This window comes from Haliotis rubra, unplaced genomic scaffold (assembly GCF_003918875.1).
Source record: "Haliotis rubra isolate DU_JTF1 unplaced genomic scaffold, ASM391887v1 Scf1315, whole genome shotgun sequence".
Classification (NCBI taxonomy): domain Eukaryota; kingdom Metazoa; phylum Mollusca; class Gastropoda; order Lepetellida; family Haliotidae; genus Haliotis; species Haliotis rubra.
Genome location: NW_025765243.1, coordinates 3,243 through 13,605, shown reverse-complemented (window position 1 = coordinate 13,605; position 10,363 = coordinate 3,243). Strand labels below are relative to the sequence as shown.

General features: G+C 36.5%; 3 long non-coding RNA genes across 3 annotated transcripts; 1 reads left to right on the top strand and 2 right to left on the bottom strand.

The window, feature by feature from the left end:
- The first annotated feature begins 2,008 nt into the window (after positions 1–2,008).
- Positions 2,009–5,551, top strand: LOC124267490. Its single transcript, XR_006896044.1, has 5 exons — positions 2,009–2,245; positions 2,802–2,927; positions 3,120–3,254; positions 3,608–3,832; positions 5,388–5,551. It is a non-coding gene; the product is annotated as an uncharacterized LOC124267490 (long non-coding RNA).
- Positions 5,387–6,392, bottom strand: LOC124267494. The gene is made up of 3 exons (XR_006896047.1): positions 6,213–6,392; positions 5,738–5,785; positions 5,387–5,479 (listed from the first exon to the last, which is right to left on the bottom strand). It is a non-coding gene; the product is annotated as an uncharacterized LOC124267494 (long non-coding RNA).
- Positions 6,393–7,050: 658 nt separating this feature from the next.
- On the bottom strand, positions 7,051–7,975 carry LOC124267497. Its single transcript, XR_006896049.1, has 3 exons — positions 7,942–7,975; positions 7,446–7,512; positions 7,051–7,104 (listed from the first exon to the last, which is right to left on the bottom strand). It is a non-coding gene; the product is annotated as an uncharacterized LOC124267497 (long non-coding RNA).
- Positions 7,976–10,363: the final 2,388 nt, after the last annotated feature.

Sequence of the window (10,363 nt, the reverse complement as noted above, 5' to 3'; positions counted from 1 at the left end):
GCAATGTTCCAGCTGTTTGCCAAGTGAGCCTGTTACTAATTTCAACGTGTGCACATAATATAAACACCCATAAAAGTATGATACCCAAGACCATATACATATCAGTAATGCAGCACATTCAAGTTAAAAAGCTGATTATTTTGGTTAAAATCTGTATCATAGATTTGATCATAAAAATCAAGTTCATTAAAAACCTGCGAATCCTATGACTAAGCACTTGAGTAAAACATTGCTTTACATTACTTAAGCAGTTTTTCAGCCAAACTGTGACGTAGTAATCTACATTTATACGATAACTTGTTATCAAAGGACATAAACTACCAACATATGACAGATTGGTTCAAAACTAGTCACAGAACTATTTAACTATTCCGCAAAATTGCGATAAAATGATAGGGATGTAGATTGCCAGAAACAGATAGCCTCTCCATTCCAGGGAACGTGGGGTCTACGGTAGCCATATTTCCTTCATTGGTTCTCCAGCTGAATTTGTCTTCGTAGAATGTCTTTGTCGTATCAATGCAGTAACAACAATTATGTCAATGAATGTCCTGTGGCATGATGTTGGGATATATATTTGCCTCATATGAATGGCTTGCACTTAGTATAAGGTGTTTTGGTGTGTGCTACTATTTGTTCAGGAGCGGTTATTGCTGTTGTATCATCTGTATTGCTTATCTTTATGCCAACATCGCTTGGAAGACAATACGGATGATATCATCCTTTTGATACTTTCGTCCCTTCTTTAGAGCCATAAGTATGCATTAACATGGACAAGTATTAGCAACACCCGGTATTTTCACTGTATCAAACCCATGAAGATCCGAGTTATAATTGGTCTTCAGCAACCCATCCCAGTCGTAAAAGGCGACTAACGGGATTGGGTGGTCAGGTTAGCTGACTTTGTTGACACATGTCATCGTATCCCAATAGATGAATGCTCATGTTTTTGATCACTGGATTGTCTGGTCTACACATTAAACAGCAAACCATCCAGACAAATTATTTGATCAATATTTCGCTATTAACCATGGCAACGGAACTTATCCATGACTTTAGCTTGTAGATAAATAAAAACTCCAAGGATAATTAACTGTTGCAGTGCTGGTTTTAACCCTTCCAAATGCTTTAAGACCTTCTTCCTCACTGTATCAGACGTTGCATTTGACGATGAGGTATTGCGGTCCATTCTTCAAGGGGCCTTGTTCCAATACATCAAGATTTTATACTGGATGTTCGCTCTGGCGTATTTTAGGATGTCAGTTTTGTACTCTTGTCCATTCAGATTGTGTCTAATCGTCTTAAGGTTTACAGTCACGTGAGAAGCACCCCCGCACCATCAGTAAACTCCCTCCAAACATTCTGTTGCAGCGCGACACACGAGGCCGACCTTCCCCCCATCGTCTTCTGACGATTAGTCTGAATGCCCTTGAAAGCTGATCAATCCAATTCTGAAACGTAGCAAGCTGCTGACCTGTTGCAGGTGGTTTATATTACGAGCCAGGGCCCCTATCGAAAGGATCCTAGCGCTAGGATATCCTAACTTTTATCCTAGAGTCTGGGATAGGTGTCCTACCTTATTCTCTAAACGTATCCTAGCGCTAGGATATCCTGACTTAGGACAAATACTAGGATAGGGTCTGACTTGTCCTAAATAAATCCTAGACGAAAACAATATGGCGTCGTACTTGTTTGTTCATGCAATGTTTGGGGGAAAGAATGACTGTAAGAAGAATGCCGAAAGGATATATCGTAACCGGACTGCGCCCCTCGATTTATTCGACGATGCGGAGTTGGGTAATCGATACCGCCTGTCAAGGCGAGCGATTCAAGAGGTGATAGAGCTGTGTCGACCCGAGCTAGAGAGAGCCACACAGCATTCAAGAGCCCTAAACCCCGATCTTCAAGTACTAATAACCCTTAGATACCTGGGGAAGGGTGGTTTCCAGTCGGAATTGGTTGATTTGCACGGGGTTTCACACCCTACTGTCTCCCGTGCAATTGGTACCACTGTAGACATCTTGTCTAGGAAACTAGACCGTATACGTTTTCCTAAAGATGCAACCTCACAGCGGGAAGTCAAATAGGTGTTTCACGCACTTTCTGGCTTTCCCAATGTGCTTGGCTGCATCGACGGTACTCTAATTGCAATCGTCCGTCCACAAGCATGCGAGGAGGCAGCGTATGTTTGCCGGAAGGGATTTCACGCTGTAAACATCCAAGCCATATGCGACGGAGATCTAAGGTCAGTATGAAAGCACTCATAACTTTCTAAATCATACCTGCATACGTAAAACTGGATGGATACAACTCTACTGTACAATATTTACAGAGAACACAGTAATATTTTGATGCAAGCCAAATGCGGAAGTGATTACTTCACAATCTATAACCTTGACATTGAGTGATTAATTTGAATATCTATTTTTAGAATTTAAAGCCTGAGAGGCCCGTTTGAGGTGTCGCAGTTATTTTATTCTAATGAAAACGTCTAAAAAAATTAAAACTGGAATTGTACACTGTAATGTCATTGACCGAGTGCAAAGGATGTAAATGACATGTTCATGCATTATTGTTAACATAAAGAAATTAGTACACAATTAGAGATAGAGGTGTACTATTCCTTACATGTATGGATTATAAATTATATATTGGAAAGGAAATTTAAACTATGATACATATTGCATATACCCTGGAAATATATATTTTTAGCATTAGCATCACATAAATTGTTTTGTACTCCGGCAACACGATTTTCTCTTCTTGGTATGTTGGTAGAAATGTATGTTGTGTTATTACAGGTTCACCAATGTTGTATGCAGATGGCCAGGTGCAACACATGATAGCTACATCTTTAATAATAGTACAATTGTAAGCTACCTTTAAGAGTCTGGAGGTAGAAATGGATGGTTGCTTGGAGATTCAGGGTAAATTTGATTATCATTTTGTAATAAAATAGCTTAAAATGAGTGAAGTTTCATAAATAAAATATATGTACTTGATTATTCCATTTACTAAGAGTAAGAATACATCCAGTTTGAATTTGTGTTGTATTTACTAACATTGTCTTCATATTTCTCTTATAAATCATTTGCGTGTATATCTACAAAATCCTTCAGACATGCCTGCAGACCATAGATGGTCACCCCCCTGAGCAACCCCCAGACACAGGGAGAGGAGAGATTTAACCGAGCGCTCTGTAAAAAAAGGAACACAGTGGAAAGAGCTTTTGGCCTAATGAAGTCTCGGTTTCGGTTAGTTCGATTATCATAATGAAATTAATATTTCAGAATAAGCAAAATAAATAATTAAAAATATATAATCTCAAGGTGTTAAACACAAAAATTAAAAGTTCATTTATATCAAAACTGAAGGCATGAATCTGTCATTTACTTACAAAGAATTAAACCATTTTGCAAAATGAAGTTTAAGATAAAGTATGAAAATATTGTAAAAATTATCCATATAGTTATTGTCTGATAGAGTAAGGAGACTATCTCTTTACAGACATAGCTCCAAAACCTATAAATGGAACTTTCAATCACTGAGGTATCGATAAATTGATATAGCTTTAACATGAATGTAGTAGGTTCTCTTTAATAATTAGATGCCTACACAAGTCAACGGGCTGCCTGCCTTTCAAACCAGACAAGTGTCATCGGCTCGTGTATGGTGTGTGCCAGCTACACAACCTGTGTATCAACCATCGCCTTCCACCCATGCCAGCCCTACCTGCAGAGGATGGCAATGACCAGCCATATGACGGTCCACTTAGAGATGGACACCAGACAAGGAAACGCTTGATAGAAAGCCCTTTCAACTAACATATATGGTAAGTTTTTACAACAGTTCATTTGTTTTCCTTGTATATGTCAGTATGAAGAGAAATAAATAACCATCTTTTCGATAAAAATATAATCTGTTAATGCATTTAACTATGGAAAATACACTAAGTACATACATCTTATGTTATGAATGTACACTGGTATTTTGATAAGGACTTGTTGTATTTGTAAATAGGAACATTGCAAAGCATCATTAAATTGGTTCATTTTTTCAAATTTCTGCGTTATCCAAAGGCACCAACTTCAACTTCATATGTACATCAAATGAATGTGTAAATTTCATAACCAATTTCATCCAAAAAAAAGTATTTCTTAAGTCAATTTAGTATCATTAAAATGTCAATATATATATATTTTTCAATCTTCTAAATAATTAATTTCAAGGATATATTTCAGAATATGATAAGAGAATTCAATGCCATAACAATTTCACCATATGAATAATCAAAATACATTTTTACCTCACATACATTGCAAGTTTGTCAATTGCCAATATCCTGAATCATTGGAGCAATGTAAACTTAAATCTAGTAATCAATCATAACATTATTCTGCAGATGAGGAAAATAGGTCTTAGGTGATAAATTTCATCAAAAGACACCACTGAACCATCTATGGAATGTTTCAGTAAAATATTCAGTAAAATAACAGTTGATGTTTGAGATATGCATGGCATAAACAATGGGACGGATTGAGTGAAAAACAATGTTAGGGACATGTATATCAACTCCTGTGCAAGTGGTGGTACGATAAATAGATTCATTTTCACAAAACCATTATATCAGCAGACACATGGAAGTTTTATTCAGTATTTTAGCCGATATGACCTATTACAGTACACTTGTAGATGTTTTACACTGTACAGTATAGTTAAAATAGAAATATACATACGTAAATGAACTTATATTTGCAAAAATAATATTAGATTGATATTTCTTGAGTTTAATCAGTTTTCCATTAGTTGATATCTTTGTACAAAGTTGTGAACATAGGGAGGTATCTGTTTAAGAAAATTAAAACTTTTACAAATGAAAAGTTCATGACACTCATCCTTGACATTGCTTTCATGACAATAATGACATAAACTGAACTATTATTGTTATCATGTACATTTCTCTTTCTAAGTTTTAAAAAAACATGAAATTTTGGTAATGATATTTGTAATGTAACATATGTTTTATTTGGGATTACTCTTTCTTAGTGTATTAATGATATTTGTAAGGCTCAGAGAGCTCCTAAAGTCCTAGCTTGCAGTTAAGGTACATACCTTTCTGTAACAACAAATGATTTCATACAAATTATTAACAACAAATGGTACTTGATAATTTAACAGGACAACTCGAACAAGCTTGAACTACTCACAACCCCAACATATGACAAAATGGATTTATTTCACTTCATTGTTAGAATGTCTTAATAGCAAAGTATTGTATATACATTCAGAATTCAAATGTGATGATGGGTGAGATGCATATGGGAGTTACAGTCTGATCTGCCTGTTTTCTCATCAACCGCAATTCATTGAGTATTGGCTCTCTGCAGGCGCTCTCTGTCGATCTGCAAGCGTTCCCGCATGATGGCCACCTTCTCCCTCTCAAGCTGGACCACTTCAGCTGCCTGGGCTGCACTGTCTTCTAAAAAACAAACGACAATCATGTCATATCCACAATAAATTTCAACAATTTCAGATACAAACATTGTTTTGTTTTTCCTTTTGTATTTTTTTTTACTATTAAGGAACTTACTTGCAATCATCATTGATTGCATTGTACCTTGTAAAGTTGAACTGGTATATCACATTGTTAATATATGAGACAATTTCATCTTTGAAAAACTTTTCATACAATCATTACGAAATATTACTCATTGACAGTACAAAGGTTAATAATTACCATGAGTATGAACTTTTGTCTTTTGTTTCTTACTCCCAGGTCTCGAAACTACAAAGAAAATTCACAATATAATTGTTTTCAAGGATATATTGCAGAATTTGAATGTAATAACATTAAATTATTTTTTTGACTGCATCATATTATAAATGCAGTACGTATACATAATTCTTCCATTACTATAAGAAAATAGTATTGAACTGGAACTTGGAAATCTGGAAGTTAAATCTTGGAATTTATTAAAATCTTAAGTATTTATAGACTAATAAACATTGTATTTGTCAAGAATGGACATATTTTCTATTTATTTTCATTTTAATATCACTGATCTCTCATTGCGTGACGTAGTAAGTGATATCACACTGAAAACACCAAATATTCTCTATATATTAGGCTGAGGTATATTGTCATACTTTGCACACCAAATCTAAACGAGATAAATCTATAATTATCATGATTTGCGATGTGATATTATTACCTATATCTGGTGACAATTGGAACGATGCTGGTGGATCATGCGGTGTTGGTGGTGCTGCTTGTCGTGGTGGAGTGCAGGGCGAAAGGAGGATAGGTGATGTCCGGGCAGAGTCCACATTCAAATTGTTGCTGCTAGTTGAAGTCGAGGGAACAGCTGCATCAAACAACACACTTCCCAATGCTGAGAAGGCTGGAAATTAATGTTTTATATGTCAGAATACCTTTGCAAGTATATTCTTTAACAAAAATGTATAAGTTTATTTGGAATATTAAAAAAGTACATGACACTTAAACAAAGAGGTAAGTTACTGGTTTGCAAATATTTTAGGGCACAACTTATCATTATGCAATTAATGCTATAGGCCCCCATACTGTCACTTATACAAAACATTAATTCCACACATTACTTGGTGATCACTTGTATATCATAAGTGTTTTATGATAACGGATGAATACCTGACAAGTCTTCACTATCCATCCCCCCTGTGCAACCATTGATTTGTGCGGATGGAATGAGGGACACCACCTGTAAAAATATAAATGAACTTTTCAGTAATTAAACAAAAGCATAAATTTGATTATACATAGACACATTGTTACAGGTGTGACAATGCAAAAATTTAACTTGAGACATGTGCAGGTATACAGTACAAAAAAGTGACTGTACCATGATACTGAAAATATCATTGATTTATACATTCTCATATCAACAACATCCAGTAATAAACAAGTTTTTAAATTCATAATTTTATAATTTCATTACTTACGTTTCTTCATACAAATATAGATTTATGCAATATACCTTATACTCAAAGTCACTCAGTGGAGATGGTGATGGCCCTCCCCGGAATATAGCCTTCTTTAGGCTAGTGGCTTTCCTCCTTGTGTCACTCCTGTTACAGATTAAGGTACATTATATCAAATTATTTCCATCTTTAAGATTATTTACATTCATATAACACTGACCTTGATAAAGTCATTTCTTTGAAGAAAATTATCAGCCTGAAATTGAATTATTGTAAAACCAAATATGTACATTTTAAATTTTAGTAGATTTTAATGTTCTCAAAAAGATGTTATTTTAATAAATACAATTATTCTTTTGGAAGTTAGTTCTTTGTTTCAGCTTGTTTGTCAAAGTTAAAGCCGCAGTATTGAAGGCATCCTTATAATATGTTAGATAGGTTTACTGTTCTTGTTTAGTACATGAATATTATATTTTATGTAGTCTAACTTTAGAGTGGTCCATTTGTTTTTTGACATCCTCTGATGAGCGGATAGAGGACCCGCAAGCACTGACTCTGAGAAAAAAATTCAATAGGATTTGTGTACTTCACTGCAGACATTCTAATCTTTTCTTAGCAGTTATGAAAACTTTAGTAGCATGTAATATACTGTTAAACAGTATAATTCATTATCAAAAGAATAGATTGAATAAAGTCACATCAGTACTCAGAGCTCATGATAAAATATCTAATGTCTTTCTGAAATTCACTCATCAAAATATTGTGATCAATAACATTAGCCATTTCTGTGGGATTGCTAAAAATATAATCAGATAAAGTTATTTTGAATTATTTTTCGAGAGGAGAAATTGCAATTAGTACTTGCCTGTGAAAACAATAATTTTGACTAAAATGACCAACAGAGCCAATGAGTCCTACTTTGACATTGCATTGTTTACATTTATGAGAGCTGATCGCATCAATAAATTGAATAATTAGATTCACCTGTTTGATATGTCCTTCCAAATCTGTTGCTTCTGCTGTTGGTAACAAGGGATGAAAAATGAGCTAAATAGAATAGACTTATGCTTCTCCACCTCATCAACTAAACAATCCATCTCGTTCCGAGTCCAGTTGACGTTTCTCGCTTTTCATGTCGCCATCTCGCTGAGCTTGACATTTTGATCACGCCTGCTCGGGGATTTCCCAAAAGCTGTGACGTCATATGGGAATCCCTTCGCTTTTCTATCTCACCGACTGAAGAGCTCGCTGTCCTAGCTAGGATCGAAACTCAAGTTAGGACAGGGATAGGATCGTTTCGAGAATGGGTCTTATCTTAAAGTTAGGATGTCCTAACTTCTGTCCTAACTAGTTAGGATCTGTCTTAGCTGGGACACTTTCGAGAATAGGGGCCTGGTACTTATTTGTAATCGCAATGTTAGCCATGCTGCAACAGATTAAATATCAGTTTAGGTTGCACGGGATTATGACGTGTGTTTTGTTGCACCATTATGGACACACCACCTTCCCAGTGTTTGATGATTAGCTATGTTAAGTATTATGTGAAAAAGAGTGAGACATCGGACAAAGGTTCTGAACGCTCATGATGTGCGATGTGAGATGGTATTCAGCAATTTATTAGCGCCAGCTATCTTGTCTTTACGGTTTTCCATAAGAAGGTCAAATCCGCCATTTTCTTTTTATGACGTTACATAGGTGTGACCTTTGTGTGACCTAATCGATTGTTGAACCCCACCCTCCTTCGAGTCCGCCAAGGTGTGTGTGTCACCTTCAGGTTCACCTTAGTGGTCCGTGTGATTATTATTCAATTATCTTATGAGTGGGTATGAGTTTGCCGACTCGAGTGTTCACACGAAACATGTGTTCCTTCTGTAACCCTAGTGACTACAGTCGTTGGGTGTAATACCATTCTTGGTTTAGACACTGTACTGTGCGGACGTATTACCACTGCTCTGGGATATCATGGATGTGTGTGACATTACCAATCGATTAAGACACTCGATTGCTGTGCAATCAGTACTGCATGGGCTTCATTCCAGAAAAGATTTGATTCGTTTTAAGGACTGGTCAGTGCAGATGAAACCGAGTCCTAGTCGCATGGCCCAGGCAGGATTTGTGTACTTAATCAGAGGGACACTTGCAAGTGTTTTCAATGTGAGCTCGTTCTCAAGAACTGGGAAGTAGATGGCGCATCCCTGGGTCGAACATGAAAAATGGTCTCCAGACTGTCCGTGATTTGGCCCTGGTGGGAGTACCTCAGAAACATATGGCCTGCTGGGGTAGTAGTCATGTGGATTTGCAACCAAGAGAGTGATGTAAAATGTGTGAATATTAGAAATAAATCAATGTTAAGAGTATATCTATGCATTGGTTGTCTATGTATAGTCTTTTGTTGATGTATAAATAGAGGTTTACTCAAATACTAATCTCATTGATATCCCAATCACGATAAGAGCTTGTTTGCAAGAAATTATTATGGCTAGTACGTGTTGAAACATTACGAATTTTTAAGGTTCATGTTAATGTTTCAAGACATTGAGGAGATTCGACAAGACATCTTAGAAATGAACAGCAAACAGATTCTTGCCGCCAATGGTATTATCAAAAGGTTATTAAAGGGAAGGTTACCAGTGACTCGATATGAAAGGCGCTGTGTCCTGTGGAAAAATGATAGAAATAACTATCTAGCTGTGTTACGAAGATTAGTTCACCCCTTGGACGACAGACAGACAGTATGTGGAAGAGTCTTTGCCAGTAACATGCCTATCGTAGCATTTGTTTTGAAACCACAGTTTGTCAATGCACTTTAGAGATGAGGCCATTCAAAATGCCTGGTTGTTTGATAGAGCATTGGCTTAGTACATCTGGTACACCTGTCTTAGGTTTGTCAATCCGAAAAGAGCATGTATGACCATCCTGGCAGCGATGTTGAAAGCTACACCAAGCCCAAGGTCAATGAAGATATCTAAATAACAGAGCCACAAGGGCTATCTAACTTCATTTAGCCGTGGACAGTGGACACGATTTTACATGCTCAGGGCTGAAGGGAAAGGAGATCCTTATCATTCTATAATGCGTTGAGGAGAAAATCTCCCATAATGTCTGTCGATCGACATTTGGAACTGTATGATCCAGAGTGGAAGAAAGATAAACCAAAAAGAAACCCTCAGTACAACCTAAGATTAATTTCTGTTACCCCTACTCAACAAGTGGTCGAACAAACCAAGGCTCTTATTCAGATGCAGAAGAAAGGGGATCTAAAGTTGGAAGTTCCTATCAGATTCCCATGAAGAAATGGAAGACTACTTTTTAGATAAAAGCAGTCAGTAGACATGGTTCCCTGCCATTTAGACTCGGACCACCATGCAGTCAACAACGTGTCCTGTGCTACCAGACTTTTTCCAGG